Below are 17,063 nucleotides of genomic sequence, written 5' to 3'. Positions count from 1 at the left end.
TCCTTTCTAATTTCCTTTTACAGCCATCAGGTTCTGTTGTTTCATCCTTTCTCCGATTTGTAATTACTGAAGGTAGGTGCAAAAGCCTTTAGAAACTCCGAAGGGGCTGCTACCCAGCCTGAGCTTGCTTTCCCTGCTCCTTTCATGGACCCTTCCAGAGCTGCCCATGGTGCTCTGCTGCTTTCTGAATTGCAGGTTCAAACTCACAGTTTTAGTCCTTTGAGAACTTGGCAGGACCAAGTATTTCTGTTCCATAGGGATGCAAAGAAGAGGACACAGAGCTGCTAAGCACAAATGTTTAAGGCATAATACGTTGAAAATGTTAACACAATTTCTAGAAAATTATAGCCCCACTCACCTTATAAATTACTGAGCTATAATTATAGATCGTGGATTTCACTCCTTTTTTATTATTTTATTTATTTATTCTCCTTTTTCCTTTGAAAGGCTTGTTTGGTTGACTACAGTAGCTGGAATGTGAGTCCTTGTTTTTCAAAGCATATTCAGTATAACATTCAACATGCCATCAAATGCAGAGATATGTTTTGTATATTTTCTCTCCCTCCCTGCTGGAGGAGTGAGCGCCTTTCCATGCCTTATTGTAAATCACTTTGTAATTATCTAGGCTCTTTGCAGGCAGCTTTTCCATGGCTGTGCATGATAGCTGAAGTCCCCAGGATATCAATCAACACACATAAGAAGTGGATTTCATTAATTTGGTACAAAATACCAAGGAGTGCACCCCTCTGCCTGGAGCAGCTGGCAACCTGCACAGTCCGTACAGACACAGGCCACTTGAAGAGCGGAACCCATTTTGCCTAACTTCAGTCATTAAAAACAACAAATAAGCCTACACAGATTGTTCAGGCTCCTACTTCAGTCAATAATGGAAAGAGGAACCTCCAGAGAGGGATTTGTCCTAAACCACAGCACAAAGTAAGAGATATGAAATGGAGAACCTTACTTTTTCCTATCAGCTGCAGAGGGAATGTGGGTTATAAGTTTTATATATGTATATAAACTGCCAGCTTGTTAAGCAGCTGAGATGAATTTAGACCCCAGATTTGGGCAGTCATATTCCTTCTCCTCCCATCAGGACCAGTGTTTAGAGGGAGTCATGTACAAGCTTTGTCTGTGAGAATCTGTTGGACAGCTGGAAACTGGGCCAGAGCACCAGCCAGCAGGTGAAGAGCAAGGACAGGGTGGATGTACCTACTGATACGGCTTTCAGCGAAGGATTGCTTCATTAGCGTTGATTCCAGAAATTAGTGGGAACAATGCCCTTCCATTTTAGTAAGCGTTCCATGTGTTGTGTGTGTGCTGATGCTTTGAAGAGGCAGTGGGTGGCAGGTAGGGAAGTGGTTCAGGCTTGACATGCAGAAGAGCAGTGAAAAGAGCTGAAAAAGAACCCTGATGCAGAAAATTTTGTCATACTGAATGTGTCCATCGTGACAAAGGGACATGGGTTTACATGGGGGAGGATGAAATGATTGTCGCGGCAGAAAAGTTATTGAAGTCACAAGCATGGTACAGAATGAGTCAGGTCGTCTGAGTCAGGAGGGATCTGGTACTACAGGACTCAGATTTACATGGGAAGAATCCTATTATTCAGCATCTCTCTATGGGTTTCTGCATCTTATTACAGTACTAATACTGCGCTGCAGTTTCTTCCTCTCCTTGTTTTGTCAGGAGAGACTGACTGACTTGATTGTCTGGCCCAAAAGAGACTTAACTAATTTCTCTGACATGACTTATCGTATTATTTTTTCAGCTTACATCCATTTGGCATCTGTTCCACACCTTGGGATTAGGGCAAGGATTTTTCTCCACTAGAAGAAAAATCCATCTCTGGCATAGAGTCTGCGTGGTGCTTGGATATGCATTAGACATATGTACTGATGAGACAGAAGGAATCACAGTGACAAGTCTTTACATATTCAAAGAAAGGCAGTGATGCATGGTATTACTGGAGGTGGCAGAAAGTTATCAGTTTGATATGGGAGAACTGAATCCATCAGTGAAAATGATAAATGGGAATTGACATAGCACATACCATATATAAAGCTAACAGTAAGAGGAATGTGAAGAGAATCCCTTTTCTGAAAATTTCTTTCTCTAAGGGTTGGTGTGGAGGTAGCCTTGCTGTAAGAATATTAAAGTGTATTTGGAAAAATTTCTCCTATTGGAAAATAATATACACTCTTTATTTCCCTCCAAAATGCAGTGATGTGTTATTTTATACTCTATGAAACAATTTGTTCAGAGCTACTTACATCATCATCATAATGATGATGATGGTGATGATGCAATGTAAGGAACTGGAAATTAGACAGCATTTTTTTTCTCCTCTTGTAATTTCAGAAAAGGCTTGTTAAAGTTATCTATGCACATTTAAATTTTCTTGGCTCCAGTAAAAGTCTCACTCTACTCCTCATAAGGGTGACTCTGGCAAAAACACTTGTCCAGAGTTTCCATTCCCTCCTGACTCTGCTGCTGGTCACATTGCTTTGTAAGTGATTACTGTGATCATCTGTCTTTGTGTCACATTGAGAATCAATATTATTTGACTTGGAGTTAAAGAAGCTGTCTTTATGAAGAAGGATGTGCATAATTTGGAACATTAATATGCTGGCAGATGATGTTCTCTTCCTGCTCTTTTCCCCATTAGACTATCCCCAGGAGTCATATCTGGGTTTAGTTAAATGCAGCAAGGGATGATACTGTTCTTTTGAATGTCTTCTGCTACAAGGTTAGAGAGAAAGAAAACTCTAGACACAACAGTGGTGAAAAAGATACACGCTGAAGGGCTAATTTGCCAGTTTCCAGATAACCTAAGAGGCCTTAGACATGCAAAGCAAATGGATCAACTTAGTAAAAGGCTTGTTTCAAATTGTGCTGTACAAAACCGTTTTTGTGTTTTGCAGCCCACTCAGTAGTGAGGTGATCCCAGGCAGAACTGTAAAGTAAGGTAAGATAACCCATGCGTGCCCTCTGGAGCTGGGAGCAGGATGAGGAAGAGATGCAACCATAACAGCTCCTCTCTGCAGGATGGGGGGTTGGGTGCCCTGAGCACCCCTATGACCTGCTGATTTTGGATTCAGTGGCTTTACTAGGTCTGTTCTTCACCAGGATTTAGATCAGTGTGCCAGTCCAGCGGCCCTGTTGCCCTCACTGAAACTGGAGGTGAGTGTGAAGCTCAGGAGCTTCCCATGCAGACCCCTGCAGGCTGTGCTCTCTTCATTTCAGGTGCAAGAAAAATGCTAATTGCACACTTCCTTGTAGCACAGGCGCTGAGGCCATAGCTGCTGCAGTGCCTTTCTTTTTATTCTGTTCTATTCTAACCAGCCCAATGCTAGTTTTACAGTGGCTGTACGAATTTGTCTTAGTCCATCTCTTTACTGGGAGACCACTTTAGCATCCAGATGGATAAATATTTTGCCTAGTAAAGACACCTTCATTATCTGCTCATTTGCAAACTTGGATTCACAGCTAGATCTGGGCTGACCCAGAACTCTATTGATTTGCTCTGATTTTACTAAATGTTAAATATATCGCGTATCAATGAACATGCGAATGTATCCTACAATACCTTCAATAAAACAGATTTCTAATTTGGAGGGAAACGACTCAAATGTGAGTAGTGATTTTAGTAATACTAATTGGGTAGTAATATTAACTCTGAAATGGAACTAAAAATAGATTAGGTAAGAAGAATGGAGCTAGAAAGCCTGATGTTTTATTTTTCAATTCTGTTTAAAGATCAATGGCTAAAGATTAATGTTGCTTGAAACAAGAAAAGCTTAATGACGGCTGGTAGGACAAAGGAGGGAAATAAAATAGAGAAGACCTAACACTCTTGAAGCAATAACCTGTTAGGAAGATAAACAGAATAACAGTGGGGATTGGAAATGGAAAAGGACAAAATGAACTTTAGACAGGAAATGAAAAGAGTACACCAGATTAACAATATACATAAAAGACAGAGATGAGGAAGGAGGACAGAAAGAAAGAAAGCAACCAGAAACCTGTAAAGCCATAGGATCATAGGAGCACAGGCTAACACAGCCTGACATAAGATCTCTGGGGGTCTTTAGTCCAACCTCCTGCTTAGATCATGGTCTGCTGCAGAGTGAGACCACAGACTGGACCGTGAGGTGACCTCCTAGGTGCCACGGAGGCTGCTGTGAGCTCCCTTGAAGCCTTATCTTCCCAGGTGAAACCCAGCCATTCTCTCAGCATCTCTTCAAGGGCAAGCGCTCCAGCCCCCAGCATCCTGGTGACCTCTCCTAAACTTGCTCCGGTTCATCAGTGTCATTCCACTTTGGGGGGACCAGAACTGGATGTAGCATTCTAGATAGGACTCATGAGTGCTGATCGTGGAGGGGGATGAACACCTCCCTCAGTCTGCTGGCTGTGCTCCTATTAATCCAGGCGGCTGCTGCTGCTGCCAGGCGTACAGCTGGCTCGTGTTCAGATTGCTATCTACCAACACCCCCAGGTCCTTTTCAACTGAGCTGCTCCCCATCCAGCTTACTTTAGTATGCACTTGTCTGCCTTTCCCAGCATTCCTCTGTGTGGAAGCTGTTACCACTAAAATTTGAGGAATGGCTCTTTAGCATTGCTATTTCCAAGATAACACTGTGTATAAATCTGATTAGTCCCACATTGTTATTCATTATTCTCTCTTCTGCTGTTTGTGATGATTCAATCATCCCAGAAGAGAAAGGAAACAGTATCCGTGGTCCAGATTTATGAGGTGTCTGGGAGCCTAAGTCTCTCTGGTACTTGTGAGACTTGGAATCTTAAAGGCTTTCAGAGCCTTGGTTTCTAGCCTTGTGTTAGCAGTAACAGAACACAAATACTATAATACAAATTTTCCCAGCACTGAGAGTGTTGTTCTTAAATATCTGCCTGGTCATTTCCCTGGAGGATATGATGCATGATGAGGTGATACTCGATAGTCTGCTAGCACTAAATAAATGGCCTATAGAAAACACTCAGGATTTTTCTCCAAGCATAGAAGAGTTCCAGAGTTAGAACTGAAGGTTTCCACGCTCCTCACTTCAAGCCTTGTTGATTGCCTTTGTGTTGCCACAGTGTTGATCGGTAAGTCTCCTAAAACTTTGGAGTGTCCCACAGCTGCCACTACATCACTGTAGTGGCCCTTCTTGTCATCAGAAGATGCTATGCTTTCTTTCTTTTGGTTGACAATCACCATCTTTTGATATGCATGGTCTTGCATACCACTCATTTGAACTGAAGTCTCAGAGCTGCCGTGCAAGTGATTTACACAAAGCAGAGAGGGGAGTCATGCAGGCAGCACTTTGTGTCACTCTGTTCCATCGGGCTGACAGCACTGTGTGCCTCCAAGCTAACGGAAAACCAGAAGCTTTGCTCATATCTATCAAGGTACAAGGTTTAAATGATACCTAATAGATAGGAAAGAAGAAGATCCACTTTTACTGGCTAGTTGGAAACATGTTCAAACCAGGATACAGGGCAGAAATCTGTGCATCTCTGGTCCCTTTTGTGAAACATTTATTCACAGACCTGAATGGGACTTCTACGGTGAGTGAGCTGAGTGAGCGTCTCACACTGGCTCTGTGCTAAATAGGTACTTCTCAGATCGAGTGTACTGGCCATGATTTTGTCTTCAAGATGTGAGAATCAAGGCCTAGGTATTTCACAAGTGATTCTTTCTAAAGCATCCTACAGTGCGCTGCAGATGGTGCTTCAGTGTTAAAAAAGATTGTGCTCAGTGGGGAAAAAGCTCCTTTTCCTGAGCACATCTGCCTTTGCTTTGCTGTACAATTTCCCCTGAGATTTTAAAGAGCTTCATATAGCCTTGTCCTTCAAAGCAAGATGGTTCCTCTCTTCCAGAGAGATACAGAGAAGTATAAAATTCTACAAAATTTGTAGCGATTTAAACTTTTGGGCATTTGGCCCTGTGCTGCACCAGCAACCCAGTGGAGGAAGATCACGAGGCATTTTTGTCTCTTTCTAAAAGAAATGTTGTCTTCCCTCCCACCATTTTGGGAACATCATGTAGATTCTGCTTTGAGAGACATCATGTCTTCCTCTGACAACAGCTGCAATAAGATCAAGAGCTGCTGTATGATACTTTGAAAAGTTTTAGCTCGCTACCAGATCTTGTACATATTAACTTGAAGGATTTTTCTTCAGACCTTATACATATTTATAGTGAAGTAGGTGCTTTTTCTAACTGCTCTTGGCATTTTTAAAATACAGGTGCTGGAAGGTGTTCTTGTACTGTACCTTCACGTTAAAGGGTGAGAATAGGAAGGCAAGTAGTTTCCACGCAGCAGCCATGCCATTGTAGCAGAGAAGCTGATGCACTGTTTTGTTGCAGCTGGGCTTCTGAGATCTGAAGTCAACTGTAAGATGAAAAGTGGGCCCAAAAGGCCAGGCTTAAAATTAGATATGCTCTTTAATTCAAAAAGCTTATTTGAAGAGTGCTGTATTTCACTGCAAAGAGGTATTACTTTTGAGTATGTTAAAGTACAGGCACTGCATCATTCAAATAGAAAGTACCTAAATTTGAATAGCAAGAAGCCGTGTGTCATGGAAGCATGCGAAAGCACCTCCTGAAGAGCAGGATAAAAAAAAAACCAACCTACACCCAAATCTGAAGAACAGCTGCATTTTTGAAACCATGTTATTTTCTGACAGTACATACATTAATTCTGGTGAATAGCTGTTTACCCAGTTAGTTGGGCAAAAAAACTGTGTCTACTTTTCCACTTCAATTTCAAAGATTTGCTACTGAGTTCAGATGTGCTTTAATCTAGGCTGGAACACTCAAGATAAAAAAAGCAACAAAGCCACCTCAAAGCAGATGAGCTGAATGAACCTGTGGCATCACAACAGAGCAGTAAAGACCTGTTTCCCTTTCCCACTCTTGCTGGGGAAGTGTCCCCAGGTATGGAGCACATGCTGCAGCCCACCAGGGCTGTTTCTATTTCTAGCTTCAGTGGGGCTGGACTGAGGGTCCACTGGGAGCTGCTCCATTTTGGTGGACAGCATCAACCTCACATCTCAGTCTAGACAAGTCCAAATCGCTCGTAAGCGTGATGCTGTGGGTTGCTGCCTGTCTGTGTGACTTCAGCAGCATGGGATCAAACATTGGTAATATTTCACCCTTTTTGCTTCTACCTGTTTTGTCTTCCTCTGCTGCTCTCTGCCAAACCTTCCTGGCAGCATGGAAACTGCTCCCAATCCTCTCCTTGGACAGTTCATGGAGAACCCTTGAGACTCTACCTTAAGCTCACAAATGGATGTGTAGGAGTTGAAATAATGAAAGCCTTGGTAGGAATCAACTCTAGTTATAAGCTTATGGTTAAAACAGATTTCTTTTGGGAAATAATGTTTTGATGAAAACTGGGGGGTTTTGTGCCTCATGAGATGCTACTGGTTTTGATGAAATTACTCCCCTCCAGAGAATTTCTGAAAGTAAAATTTAATCAGCTTTGGAAATGTCAAAATAAAGGTTTTAGTATCAGAATATTTTTATGCCTTTTCGTTTCTATTCGTTTGAATATTTCTATATTATTTTCAGGTCTGTCATAAATATTACTCAATAGGCTTTGTGAAGAATGTGTCAAGTCACAGTGTGAAATACAGCCAGACATAGCATGACATTTACATATTTTCTAACCTTTTAAAATAAGTTTTAAGTACATTTACTGCTGAGTAGAGATTGAACTGGAAAAGTAACACTAAGTCTTTCAGAGTGTTTCTCATTTAACCAAGAAGACAAGAGCAGCACTGAAAGCGTTACCCAGGGAACAGCAGTTTTCAATAGACCAGTGTTAACTTGGAATAATTTTTTAATACATAAAATTATATTCAGGATTTCATCTATTCCTCCTTATTTAGAAAGGCAACAAGTCTTCAACCATTAGTATTTCAAATGAACCCAACTTCCTGACAAACTCTAATAAATATCAATTTTCTTTTTTGCAGATTGGTTACGTGCAGATCTGACGTCTGAGAAGTTCCACAGTCACCGTTGCAAATTGGATCAGGAGACTTTAGGTAGGTAAGGTTGCATTTACATACAGAGCAGACAAGCTTCTAAGGGGTGCATCATCAGACACTTCATTTTCATGTAAAATGGACAAGTTTTACAGCACTGGCCAAAATTAACTCTGTGTTTACTCCTACACGTTGCATCTTTTGATAAAACAAGAGCAAACTGCATCTTTCAAATACTTCTTGGATTTGACCCTTATTATTTGTGCTGTTATAAAAAAAGGTTTAGCAAGTGAGGCAAGTCCTTAATTATACACAGAGGAGAGGGCAGGAAGGGCAATGCTTGATTCAGAGGTAACCTGTTAAACTGTTAACAAGATAAATCAAAGACATTCTGCGCTTCTATGTGTGCGCTTCTATGTGTGCGCACGTAAAGTCTCTGTATAAAGGGTAGCTATGAAACGACATACATAGTTTTCCCTTTCCTGTGGTTTATTCTAGTTCTAAACATAAAATAAGTCTTTAAAGAAATGAAAACAAAAACAACAACAACAAAAAAATAACCCGACCGCTACAGCAAGTATATTAGCTTATAGTTAGACAGACAAAAATTAACTTATGCTTCTGACACTTGTTTTTAAAGCTTTTGTATTACTCTTAAAAAATTCAAGGTATGGGTGGTATTTGGAAGCAAATCAATGCCTCTTATTTACTGTCTTAATGCAATGGAAATGAAGTGTGTGAGAAGACCTTTGAGGTTTTCTAGGGATTTATCTGCCCAGCTTTTATTGAATACAACTAATCAATCCTAAAAATTTTTGAGAATAGCATTTTAAGCACTGTTTTTACAGAGCTCACAGTATCTACCATTTAAGATTGTGATCTTAAACCTATTCAGTGCAGGAAAAAAACCAATACTCCCTTACGCTGCTTGAAGGCAGGTAAATACAAATACTTTCCTCAATGGAATTTTCCAGATCAGTGGGCTCCTAGTTGAAGATTTTGGAATAATTTTGCAGTTTTGTATAGGTAATAATTGGGGGCAGTGTATCATAATATCTTAAAATAGGGAAGGGAAGGGATGCAGAATGCATTGGAGTTAATTACATCATTCATCCAACTGGTAATTTTTTTTCAGTCGAAAAAGAACTTATCAGAAAATATCAGGTTGTTGAACTCAAAACCTTTCATGTGAATGCACTTGTTTTAAACACTTACTAGGCAAAATTTGCTCTGTTTCAGGGTGGGCTTCGAAGCAGCACACTGAAGGACTTTGTTCCTTTCCAAGACAAGTCAGTAGCCCAGTGCACTGGGTTTTACTGCAACATGTGACACCAGGTTCAGCTCTCCATTCCTACATGTTTGTTGAATTAATTCTAAAGTGGCCAAAAGTCTGGCTGTGGTGAAAACTTTGTGGTGAACAGGTAGACTTCTAACCTGGAGCTGTTGGAGTGGAGGTTTGAGCCTGACCTGCACCCACCTTTGTTACCCTGTAATACAGCCTGGCACCTCTCTTTCTTATATGGTCTGGTTTAGCTTTGCAGCTGTGTCGTTTGTTTCAGTGTAATTACTGTAGAGAGATTGCTAAGAGGGAAGGAGTTGTTTAAAACTTATGATCTCTGAAGAGACTGTACAGCAGCTGAGACCATTCTATAGGTAACTAATGAAACAAACTTGGACTCTCAGACTCTCCATTAAGGGAAGAAAATTAAGGTTCAGTGATCGATCAGCTGTAGCTATAGGGTCGACTATTGTTTGAGACACCTTAGAAGACTCTGAGATACCTGTAAGCACAATGCTGAATTAACATAGTAATGCCTATTGAATGAATATGTATGATTTTCCCAAGAAATATAATGCATAAAACCAAATGTGGACTATATAATTTTGTTTGAATGAAATATACGGCATGCACTTTGGGTGGAACGATCGCCTGTGCACCCAGTGCTGCAACAAAGAACGCCTGCTTCTTAATGCTATGTTGGTGTTACGGAGTTCTCTTACTCCCAGTTTCAGTGAGACCACCACAGGCTAGCACTCACCTATGCTCTGAGTTTTCCCGAGGTAACATTCAAATTGTCTTTGTTTTAACTAAAAACTGACCCTTAAGTATTAATGTGGTAGAGGGGGCATTTCTTCTCCAGATCCGAAATTTATTTCAGAAAGCAGCTAAGATTCTGTGATATTTTGGTGAGGTTACATACCCACCAAGCACAGGCAAACAGAGAAAACAGAGATAGCTCCGAGATTTTTCCAAAGAACAAATAAAAATTTTTTCCTCCTTTCTTCTCCCTTATGACAAACAAAGGCCATTTATAATGACAAATAAAATGTAAAAACTTCTGTGACTTGCCTAGGGCTGGAAAACGGGTCAGTAATTCAACTTCTATAAGAATGCAATGTTTATGGTTCCCAGCTGCCTCCTTGCCTCCCTAGATTGTGTTATTTGTTTCCCTTGTATGCTGAAAATGCCCTAAAGTATAAAGAAGAACTTTTAAGAACCACATGTTATTACATAATGACAAAAATGGGATTGTTTGGAATAATTTTGAAATGACTAACTGAGCTACTGATAAAAATTATCTCCTAATTTTGTTGATAGAGTGTGATGATAGTACAGAAATACACCTTCAGCAACGACACTGCTGCAGCTTAAAAAGGAAGAATGTAAACATTTTTGCAAAGTTAGGCAGTTTAAAGCAAATAAAAAAAGCTGTGGCATCTAATATACACCTGATTTACACACAACCCCCCAAAATGTTACTACTTTTTTTTTTTTTTTTTGCATATTTAGAAATTTTATTTCAAGCAATGAAAGATTGTACTAATACCTGGTATCTATACACTTCTCAGTGCAGCTACTCCCTTTTTAAAAACAATCATCATCACAGCTTGAATGCACCAGGAAAATAAAAGTCCAGTTATTGAGAATATACTTGTGCATGTTTCAAGATGTTTACATTAAAGCCAGGCTGATATTTAAGACCCTCTTTGGACCAGACCTTTTCTATGTATAGTTCAGGATGCAGATTTCTAGAAGGAGAAAGAGAAGTGAAGGAAGAGAAACCCAGCAAAATGGAAGCGATAAATAACCAAACTTCTGCAAACTTGTGTTTGCCTCTAACTGCATTCAGGAGCTGATCGCTCCTGCTTTCCCCCTGAACTCAGTGACGAATACATTGTTTTAATGAATCTGTTTACCTCCATATTATAGCAAAAGTAAAAAAACCCAAAGCCAAATAGGACTGCATTTATGAAAAGTCACAGATTACTTAACTGCATTCTTAAAATGCTAGCCACAGAACTGTGCATACAAAAGAGGGGGGAAGACTCACCTGAATGAAGAGTGCTGCACGGAATATTAATATATGTCCTGTTACAGAGATGCGCTTAGGATGAATAAACACATAAGGATGGAAAATGAATGGTGGAAGAAGAACACAGAGAGAGTAATTTGAACAAGAGTCCTGGCTATACTAAACCTTCAGAAGTCAGAAACTTCCGATAGAAGAGGCGGAGGCAATCAGGCACAAAGATTAAAGTCTCAGATTTGCAGCATTTGAAGTAAGCAATATTAATCTGCTACAAAAGCCAGTTGCAACACAGAGGTTAAGGCAAAAGGCACTCCTGCTTTTGTATGTGTGTTGAAGAGAATGGTAATCAGGGTTTTCACTAGCCACAGGTAACCAGAAATATTATAGGAAACTGTGCTCCTAACAGAGCCACAGACCTGCAGAAAGAACTTCTTCCTTCCCGCTCCTGCCCATGTGCCATGTACCTCTAGCATCACCGGGCTCCGAGTGAACCTACTGCCTCTTTCCTTGCTCACGTCTTGATTTCCTTTTGCTGCCGTTCTATCATTCTCTGGACCAAACCAGAAATCTTCCTAAGATTCTACCAACATCACGTGCATCCATACTTCCATGCCCCAGCGCAGGTTACCCAGCACCGCGGCAGGACAGGGAGGAGCTGTACAGAAAGCTCTTCCCCCACTGCAGGGCGGCAGGGCTGGCTGGCTCTCCCCCTTCCTGCCCAGCCCTTTGCTGGCATTCCAGTTGCTGAAATTCTGCACCAGTGAAGTCTCACCCCTCTGAAATTAGCCATTCCTAGGTAACATTTTCCTGGATGTGTGCTTGATGTTTTCACAACCTTTCTGTCTCAGGTGTTGCTAGGAATCCAACAATACCTGCCCTACAAAGCCTGTTAAGTTTGTTTGTTATATCGACATCAACATCCATCTCCCATTAGCCTTGCCTGACATATATGTTTGTGTGTCTGTGTAAACACGCTATAAACCCAAGGGGATTAGAACTAACAGTTTATGTATTATGATATATTATGACACCAAGGAAGTAGAGCTTGAGGACTAAAGATGCTGATCCATCATTGCTAAAAAATAACGTTCCAACCCTTCTTCCCTCAGAGCTGACCTTTTCCTCACCTTCTCAGCATTCATCTCTCACTTGCTTATTTTGGTGCAGATGTCTTCCATGATTTAATGTCTTTGACAGAAGAATACATGTAGCATTTATTATCGATGTGTCTTGGAAAGGCAGATCAGCATGCCCAGAGCAGAAGTAGTTTGTTTACTACTTAATGGCAAAGTGGTTGAATTCTAAAAAGGGCACTGATGTTATTATTTAAAGACAAGCAGAAAGCAGACAGCAAAGAGAAACAACCTATTTGAAATTCTGCACTGTCTACAAGATAGTAATAAACTTCTGCCATGGTTGAGAAATAGGGGTAATTAATACCTTTAAACTCCAGTTAGAAGCCAATTTCCCAGGAAAGGTGGTGGAATTGCTGTGATGAAGCTCCAAAGAGGCAAAACAAATGACTGTGGTAGCAAAATGCCGACCCATCCTGAGTCCACGCTGGCTAATTTAGTGGTTCCTCAGCTTTGCATAAAGAAAAAAAAAATCTAACTTTTCTGTGGAAAAAAAATAAAAAAGAAAAGAAAAAAAATAATTATGCAGCACATAGAGAGATGAGGGAATGTGAGAGGTTTTCGGAAATTAAGTCTTTGCAAACACTTTGCCTGCAAAAATCTATTAGTTTCTTATTGCAGAAAATACTCTTAGGAACAGTGCCTCAGTTTCATATAATCCTATAAATAAAGACCATTACTGTTCAGTGAATTTCTCCCTCTGGTGGAGACAATGTGATAAACAAAAGATAATATTTCTATGAGAAGATAATCTTTCTATAGCCATAAAACTAAGGCCTGGAAAATCCCATTGCTCAGACATGAGTTTCTCTGAACGAGCTACCCAGTGTGAATCTGTATGCTTCGGAACTTGGGGGCAGAGAGCTCTACAGCCTCTGTGTGAGCAAACGTTGCCAATATTTGCTTTCCTAACAATCTCCAAGAATATAGGTCTCACTTTCCCACTGTAATTGATGCCAAAAAAGACAATGTCGTTCTTCTCAGAAGAAATGAAAAAGGAACAATGCCACAGTTCCTCTTTCTGCAAGTTTCCTTTAATTTTGTCCAAACAAAGTGATATTTTACTTACTTTTTGGGACACAACTTCAATTCCAGCAGTCTGTGACCATTTAAACTGCCAGAAGGAGCAACGCATGGACTGATGACAACCTGAAGAAGAGTAGCACAAAGGCAACCATGCTTAGGAGTCCAGTTAGCACTAGGAACCATCTGCTTCTTCAGGACCATGTTCTTTTACATGGAGCAAGGGTGCCTGCTCTGCTACCCTTTGTGGGATGTGTTTCAAAGCTATCAGTTGCTTGGCAGGATACATAGCTGCTATTTGGGCCATTTAGCAGACAGCTCATCAGCCAGTATCTCAGAGTGAGGCTGTTTTGCAGGAGGCATTTGTGAGATGGCACATTTGTGCAATCAGAAGGAAATGGGGCTCGCATCAAACGTCCTCACGATTGCCAGTGTGGCACTCATCAGTGTAGTATCAGAGCCACTTGCAGCCTCCAAGGCCACTAGGCAGGCATGTAGATTTTCCTGGTGAAGTATGCTGGAGAAGGTGCTACAGCATCTCAGAAGCCTTTGGCTAGCTCATTTATCTGCACGTGCCCACATGTTGATGTCTCACAGGAATGAAGGTTTACTGCACAGACTGAGCAACCTCACAGCACGTGCTGCTGGGGGAGGATCTGCTTTGCTGGTGATAACTGCCTTCCACCAAGCAAGAAGCAAGGGTTTTCAGGACTGACATTTTGGATATTGGTGCATTTTTTCAGGATGTCCCTAAGTGACGCATCCAGTGCACATCCTTATAAGTAGCAGGACTTTGGAAGTCATTTCTTGACCAAATATAAAATGGCTTTTCATAGAAAACCTCCAAAAAAATATTCATGACTACTGATTGTCATTACTAATGTTATTTAACCCCCACCCCTAAAACTACATCTAATTATAGAGACAAGAAGAAGTGAAAAGAAGAAAAAATTTAAGATCAAAGTCTGGTAAGAAAAGTATTCCAGCAAGCTTTACAAGTGACATCAGAAGAGACAGGAAATAAGGATGTTAATTACACATTTGGCCCTCTGTGAATTTTCTGTCTAGGTGAGTCCAAGTAATCAACTCTCACAACATTCATAAAATCTCTGGGAATGAATTTCAGCCTTGTGAATTCGTTGTGTGAGAAAAGCACCACAAATAAACTCCCAGAATCATGATTTGTTTCCACAAAGGGCCAGACCACGGGGAAATGTCATAAAATCAGATGAAAACAGTGCCCGAACTCCAACAGGCAGATAATTCTCCCAAACTCGGTCTCTGCCATCAAACAATAACTTCAGATGCTGTTTAAATATGACACTATTGATCTGGCCAGTGCTAATCCCCCAAATCTCTTCTTCAATTGCATATTGCTTGACAGCTTAGTGGCTCCAAGTCATTTCTCTGCAAGAGATGACTGTTCCGTTGCAGCAAGGTAAAAGATATTGAGTTATTCCTGGATCTGTGTGTCTGAAGCCAGCACGGCTGTGGCAGTCAGAAGGTGCCTGTGAGGCTGTCCTGGCACCCACGTCTTTCCCTTTCACCCACGTGCCTCTTCCCCAGCCCAGGCTAATAAGCCAGTCCCTGCTGTGGCAGGCTGGGGACATGTTTTCGTAGCTGACCAGTAAACCCAGTGAGTGGAATGTGCCTTAATGGGAAAGGGAAGATACAGAAAGTTGGTCCTGAGGTTCACCCACTCCTCCCCAGCTGGGTGGGCACAGGGGAGCCTCCTGTAAAAAGGATGGGGGGTCTTCACACACTGCCACATGCAGAGCAAAGAGAGCACTGGGGTGGGAGTGTGACAAGAAGTCCAGATAAATGCTTTACAACCTTTCACAAGCAGCAAAAGCAGCACAGGTGCAAATGGAGACATACCCTCATCCTTCCTCCGTGACCGACTTCCCAATAAACAGATTTTGTCCTTATTTACTCCTGGAAGTTGATACCTTCTTTGCTTGCAAAGCTTTCCATTGTCTGATCAGTAAATTTACACCTTGTTGCATTCTGGCTTCCTAGAAAACAAAGATTATTTCTGGTTTAGCAACACACTGTCTCAAGGCATACAGAACTTCACTGGGATGGTTGCATATGCCACCTCCTTTCCTTTCTTCAACGGTCACTAAGTTTTGTAAGATGAACGAGCCCAGGGGTGCTTTGGGGGAAGAGGCACCAACCGCTCCCCCACACCCCAGCCACGCAGCGAAGATGAATGTGCCCAGACTGAGGTGACAGATCAAGCCCACCCGGATCATCCTAGCTGATCATCCCTAAAGCATTCTCATTTTTTCCTACCATTAGAGAACCAGGGATGGAAATCAAAATAAGCATTCTAGTATTGACACATTCATGCTGTTAACACATTGAATAATTGCACAGTTGCAGAATTTAGGCTGGATTCGATAAGGAAATTAATTTCTCACTCACTGTCTATTCCCACCCCAGTAAATTTGAGTTCAATGATTTCAACCACATTTCAAAGTCTGAAAAAGGAATTGAGATCTCACATATTTGCAGAATTAGCAGCTGAACAGAAAAGAGTTTCATTACTGGTCCTGCTGAAGGAAAAAGCACATGGCTTTTGTTGCCCATTTTGCTCCCCACAAGCACGTTGCCTCCTGACCAATGGGCTCAGAGGGAGCCCCAGCACACAGCTGGCCCACAGAGGTTATTCCTGGCTAGACTCATAGGAAGAGCTGAGATTCCCATCGTGTGAGTGGGGAACCGCAGGGGGGGGGGGAGGACACAGATCTATTGGAGTGCAGCTTCCACTAGGTATGCTTTTCTTGGCACTACCTTTTTTGGATGGAATACCACAGTTTTTTGGGTTTGTTGATTATTACTTTTATGAGGGGAAGTAATGCTTTACTTGCTCCTGAAAAGCTGTTAATGAGATTTTCCAAGCCACATTAAACAAATTCATAGTGTTGCAATTCTGTAGTTAAAGATGAATCGTCTTAGTTTATCATCCGGGCAGCTGTAAGCAATAAAAACCTGGTTTGGTGACATTTACTTCAGTGTAGGTCATTTGCACTTCTGCTGTATTTCATAAAAGATCCTGTTGGCACGCATGACAAACTGGAATGATCTGCAGTGATGGATCTTTTATTCAAGGAGCTTTTCACCTTCCTGTGGCATCCCATGATTACTGGAGGGAGAAGAGGTTTTAAAATAGGGTTTTAGAAGTTGTTCTTTTCTTTCCGATTCAAGAGACGCATGATTTCATATTCACTTCACTGGCTATCTGTAGATTTATTTATAGAGACTGGTTGCTCTGAAGTGATTGCACAAGCAGATTATCTTAACACGACAGCCAGGGACTCCTCCAATGAATTTGTATCCCACAGCCACAGCCAATTCAAGCTTTCCTAGGAATATTTACTCCACTTCATTTGAACTGCTTAAGTGCATGTCAACGGCCTTTCATTCCACTTATGCTCACTCTATCATCAATGCATTAAGTAATCTTCAAACACAGCATTTTTAACCTGTTTGGGGTAGGTTTTAATTGGTCTGTTTCAATAAAATCAACATTGGTACCTTTTCCTTCTCTAGTGACCACTGTAGTGGGAGTTGGTATGATTCAGTTCCTTGTTTTTAC

The sequence above is a fragment of the Falco punctatus genome, assembly GCF_963210335.1.
Source record: "Falco punctatus genome assembly, chromosome: 8".
NCBI classification, from domain to species: domain Eukaryota; kingdom Metazoa; phylum Chordata; class Aves; order Falconiformes; family Falconidae; genus Falco; species Falco punctatus.
This window is presented reverse-complemented; position numbering follows the sequence as displayed.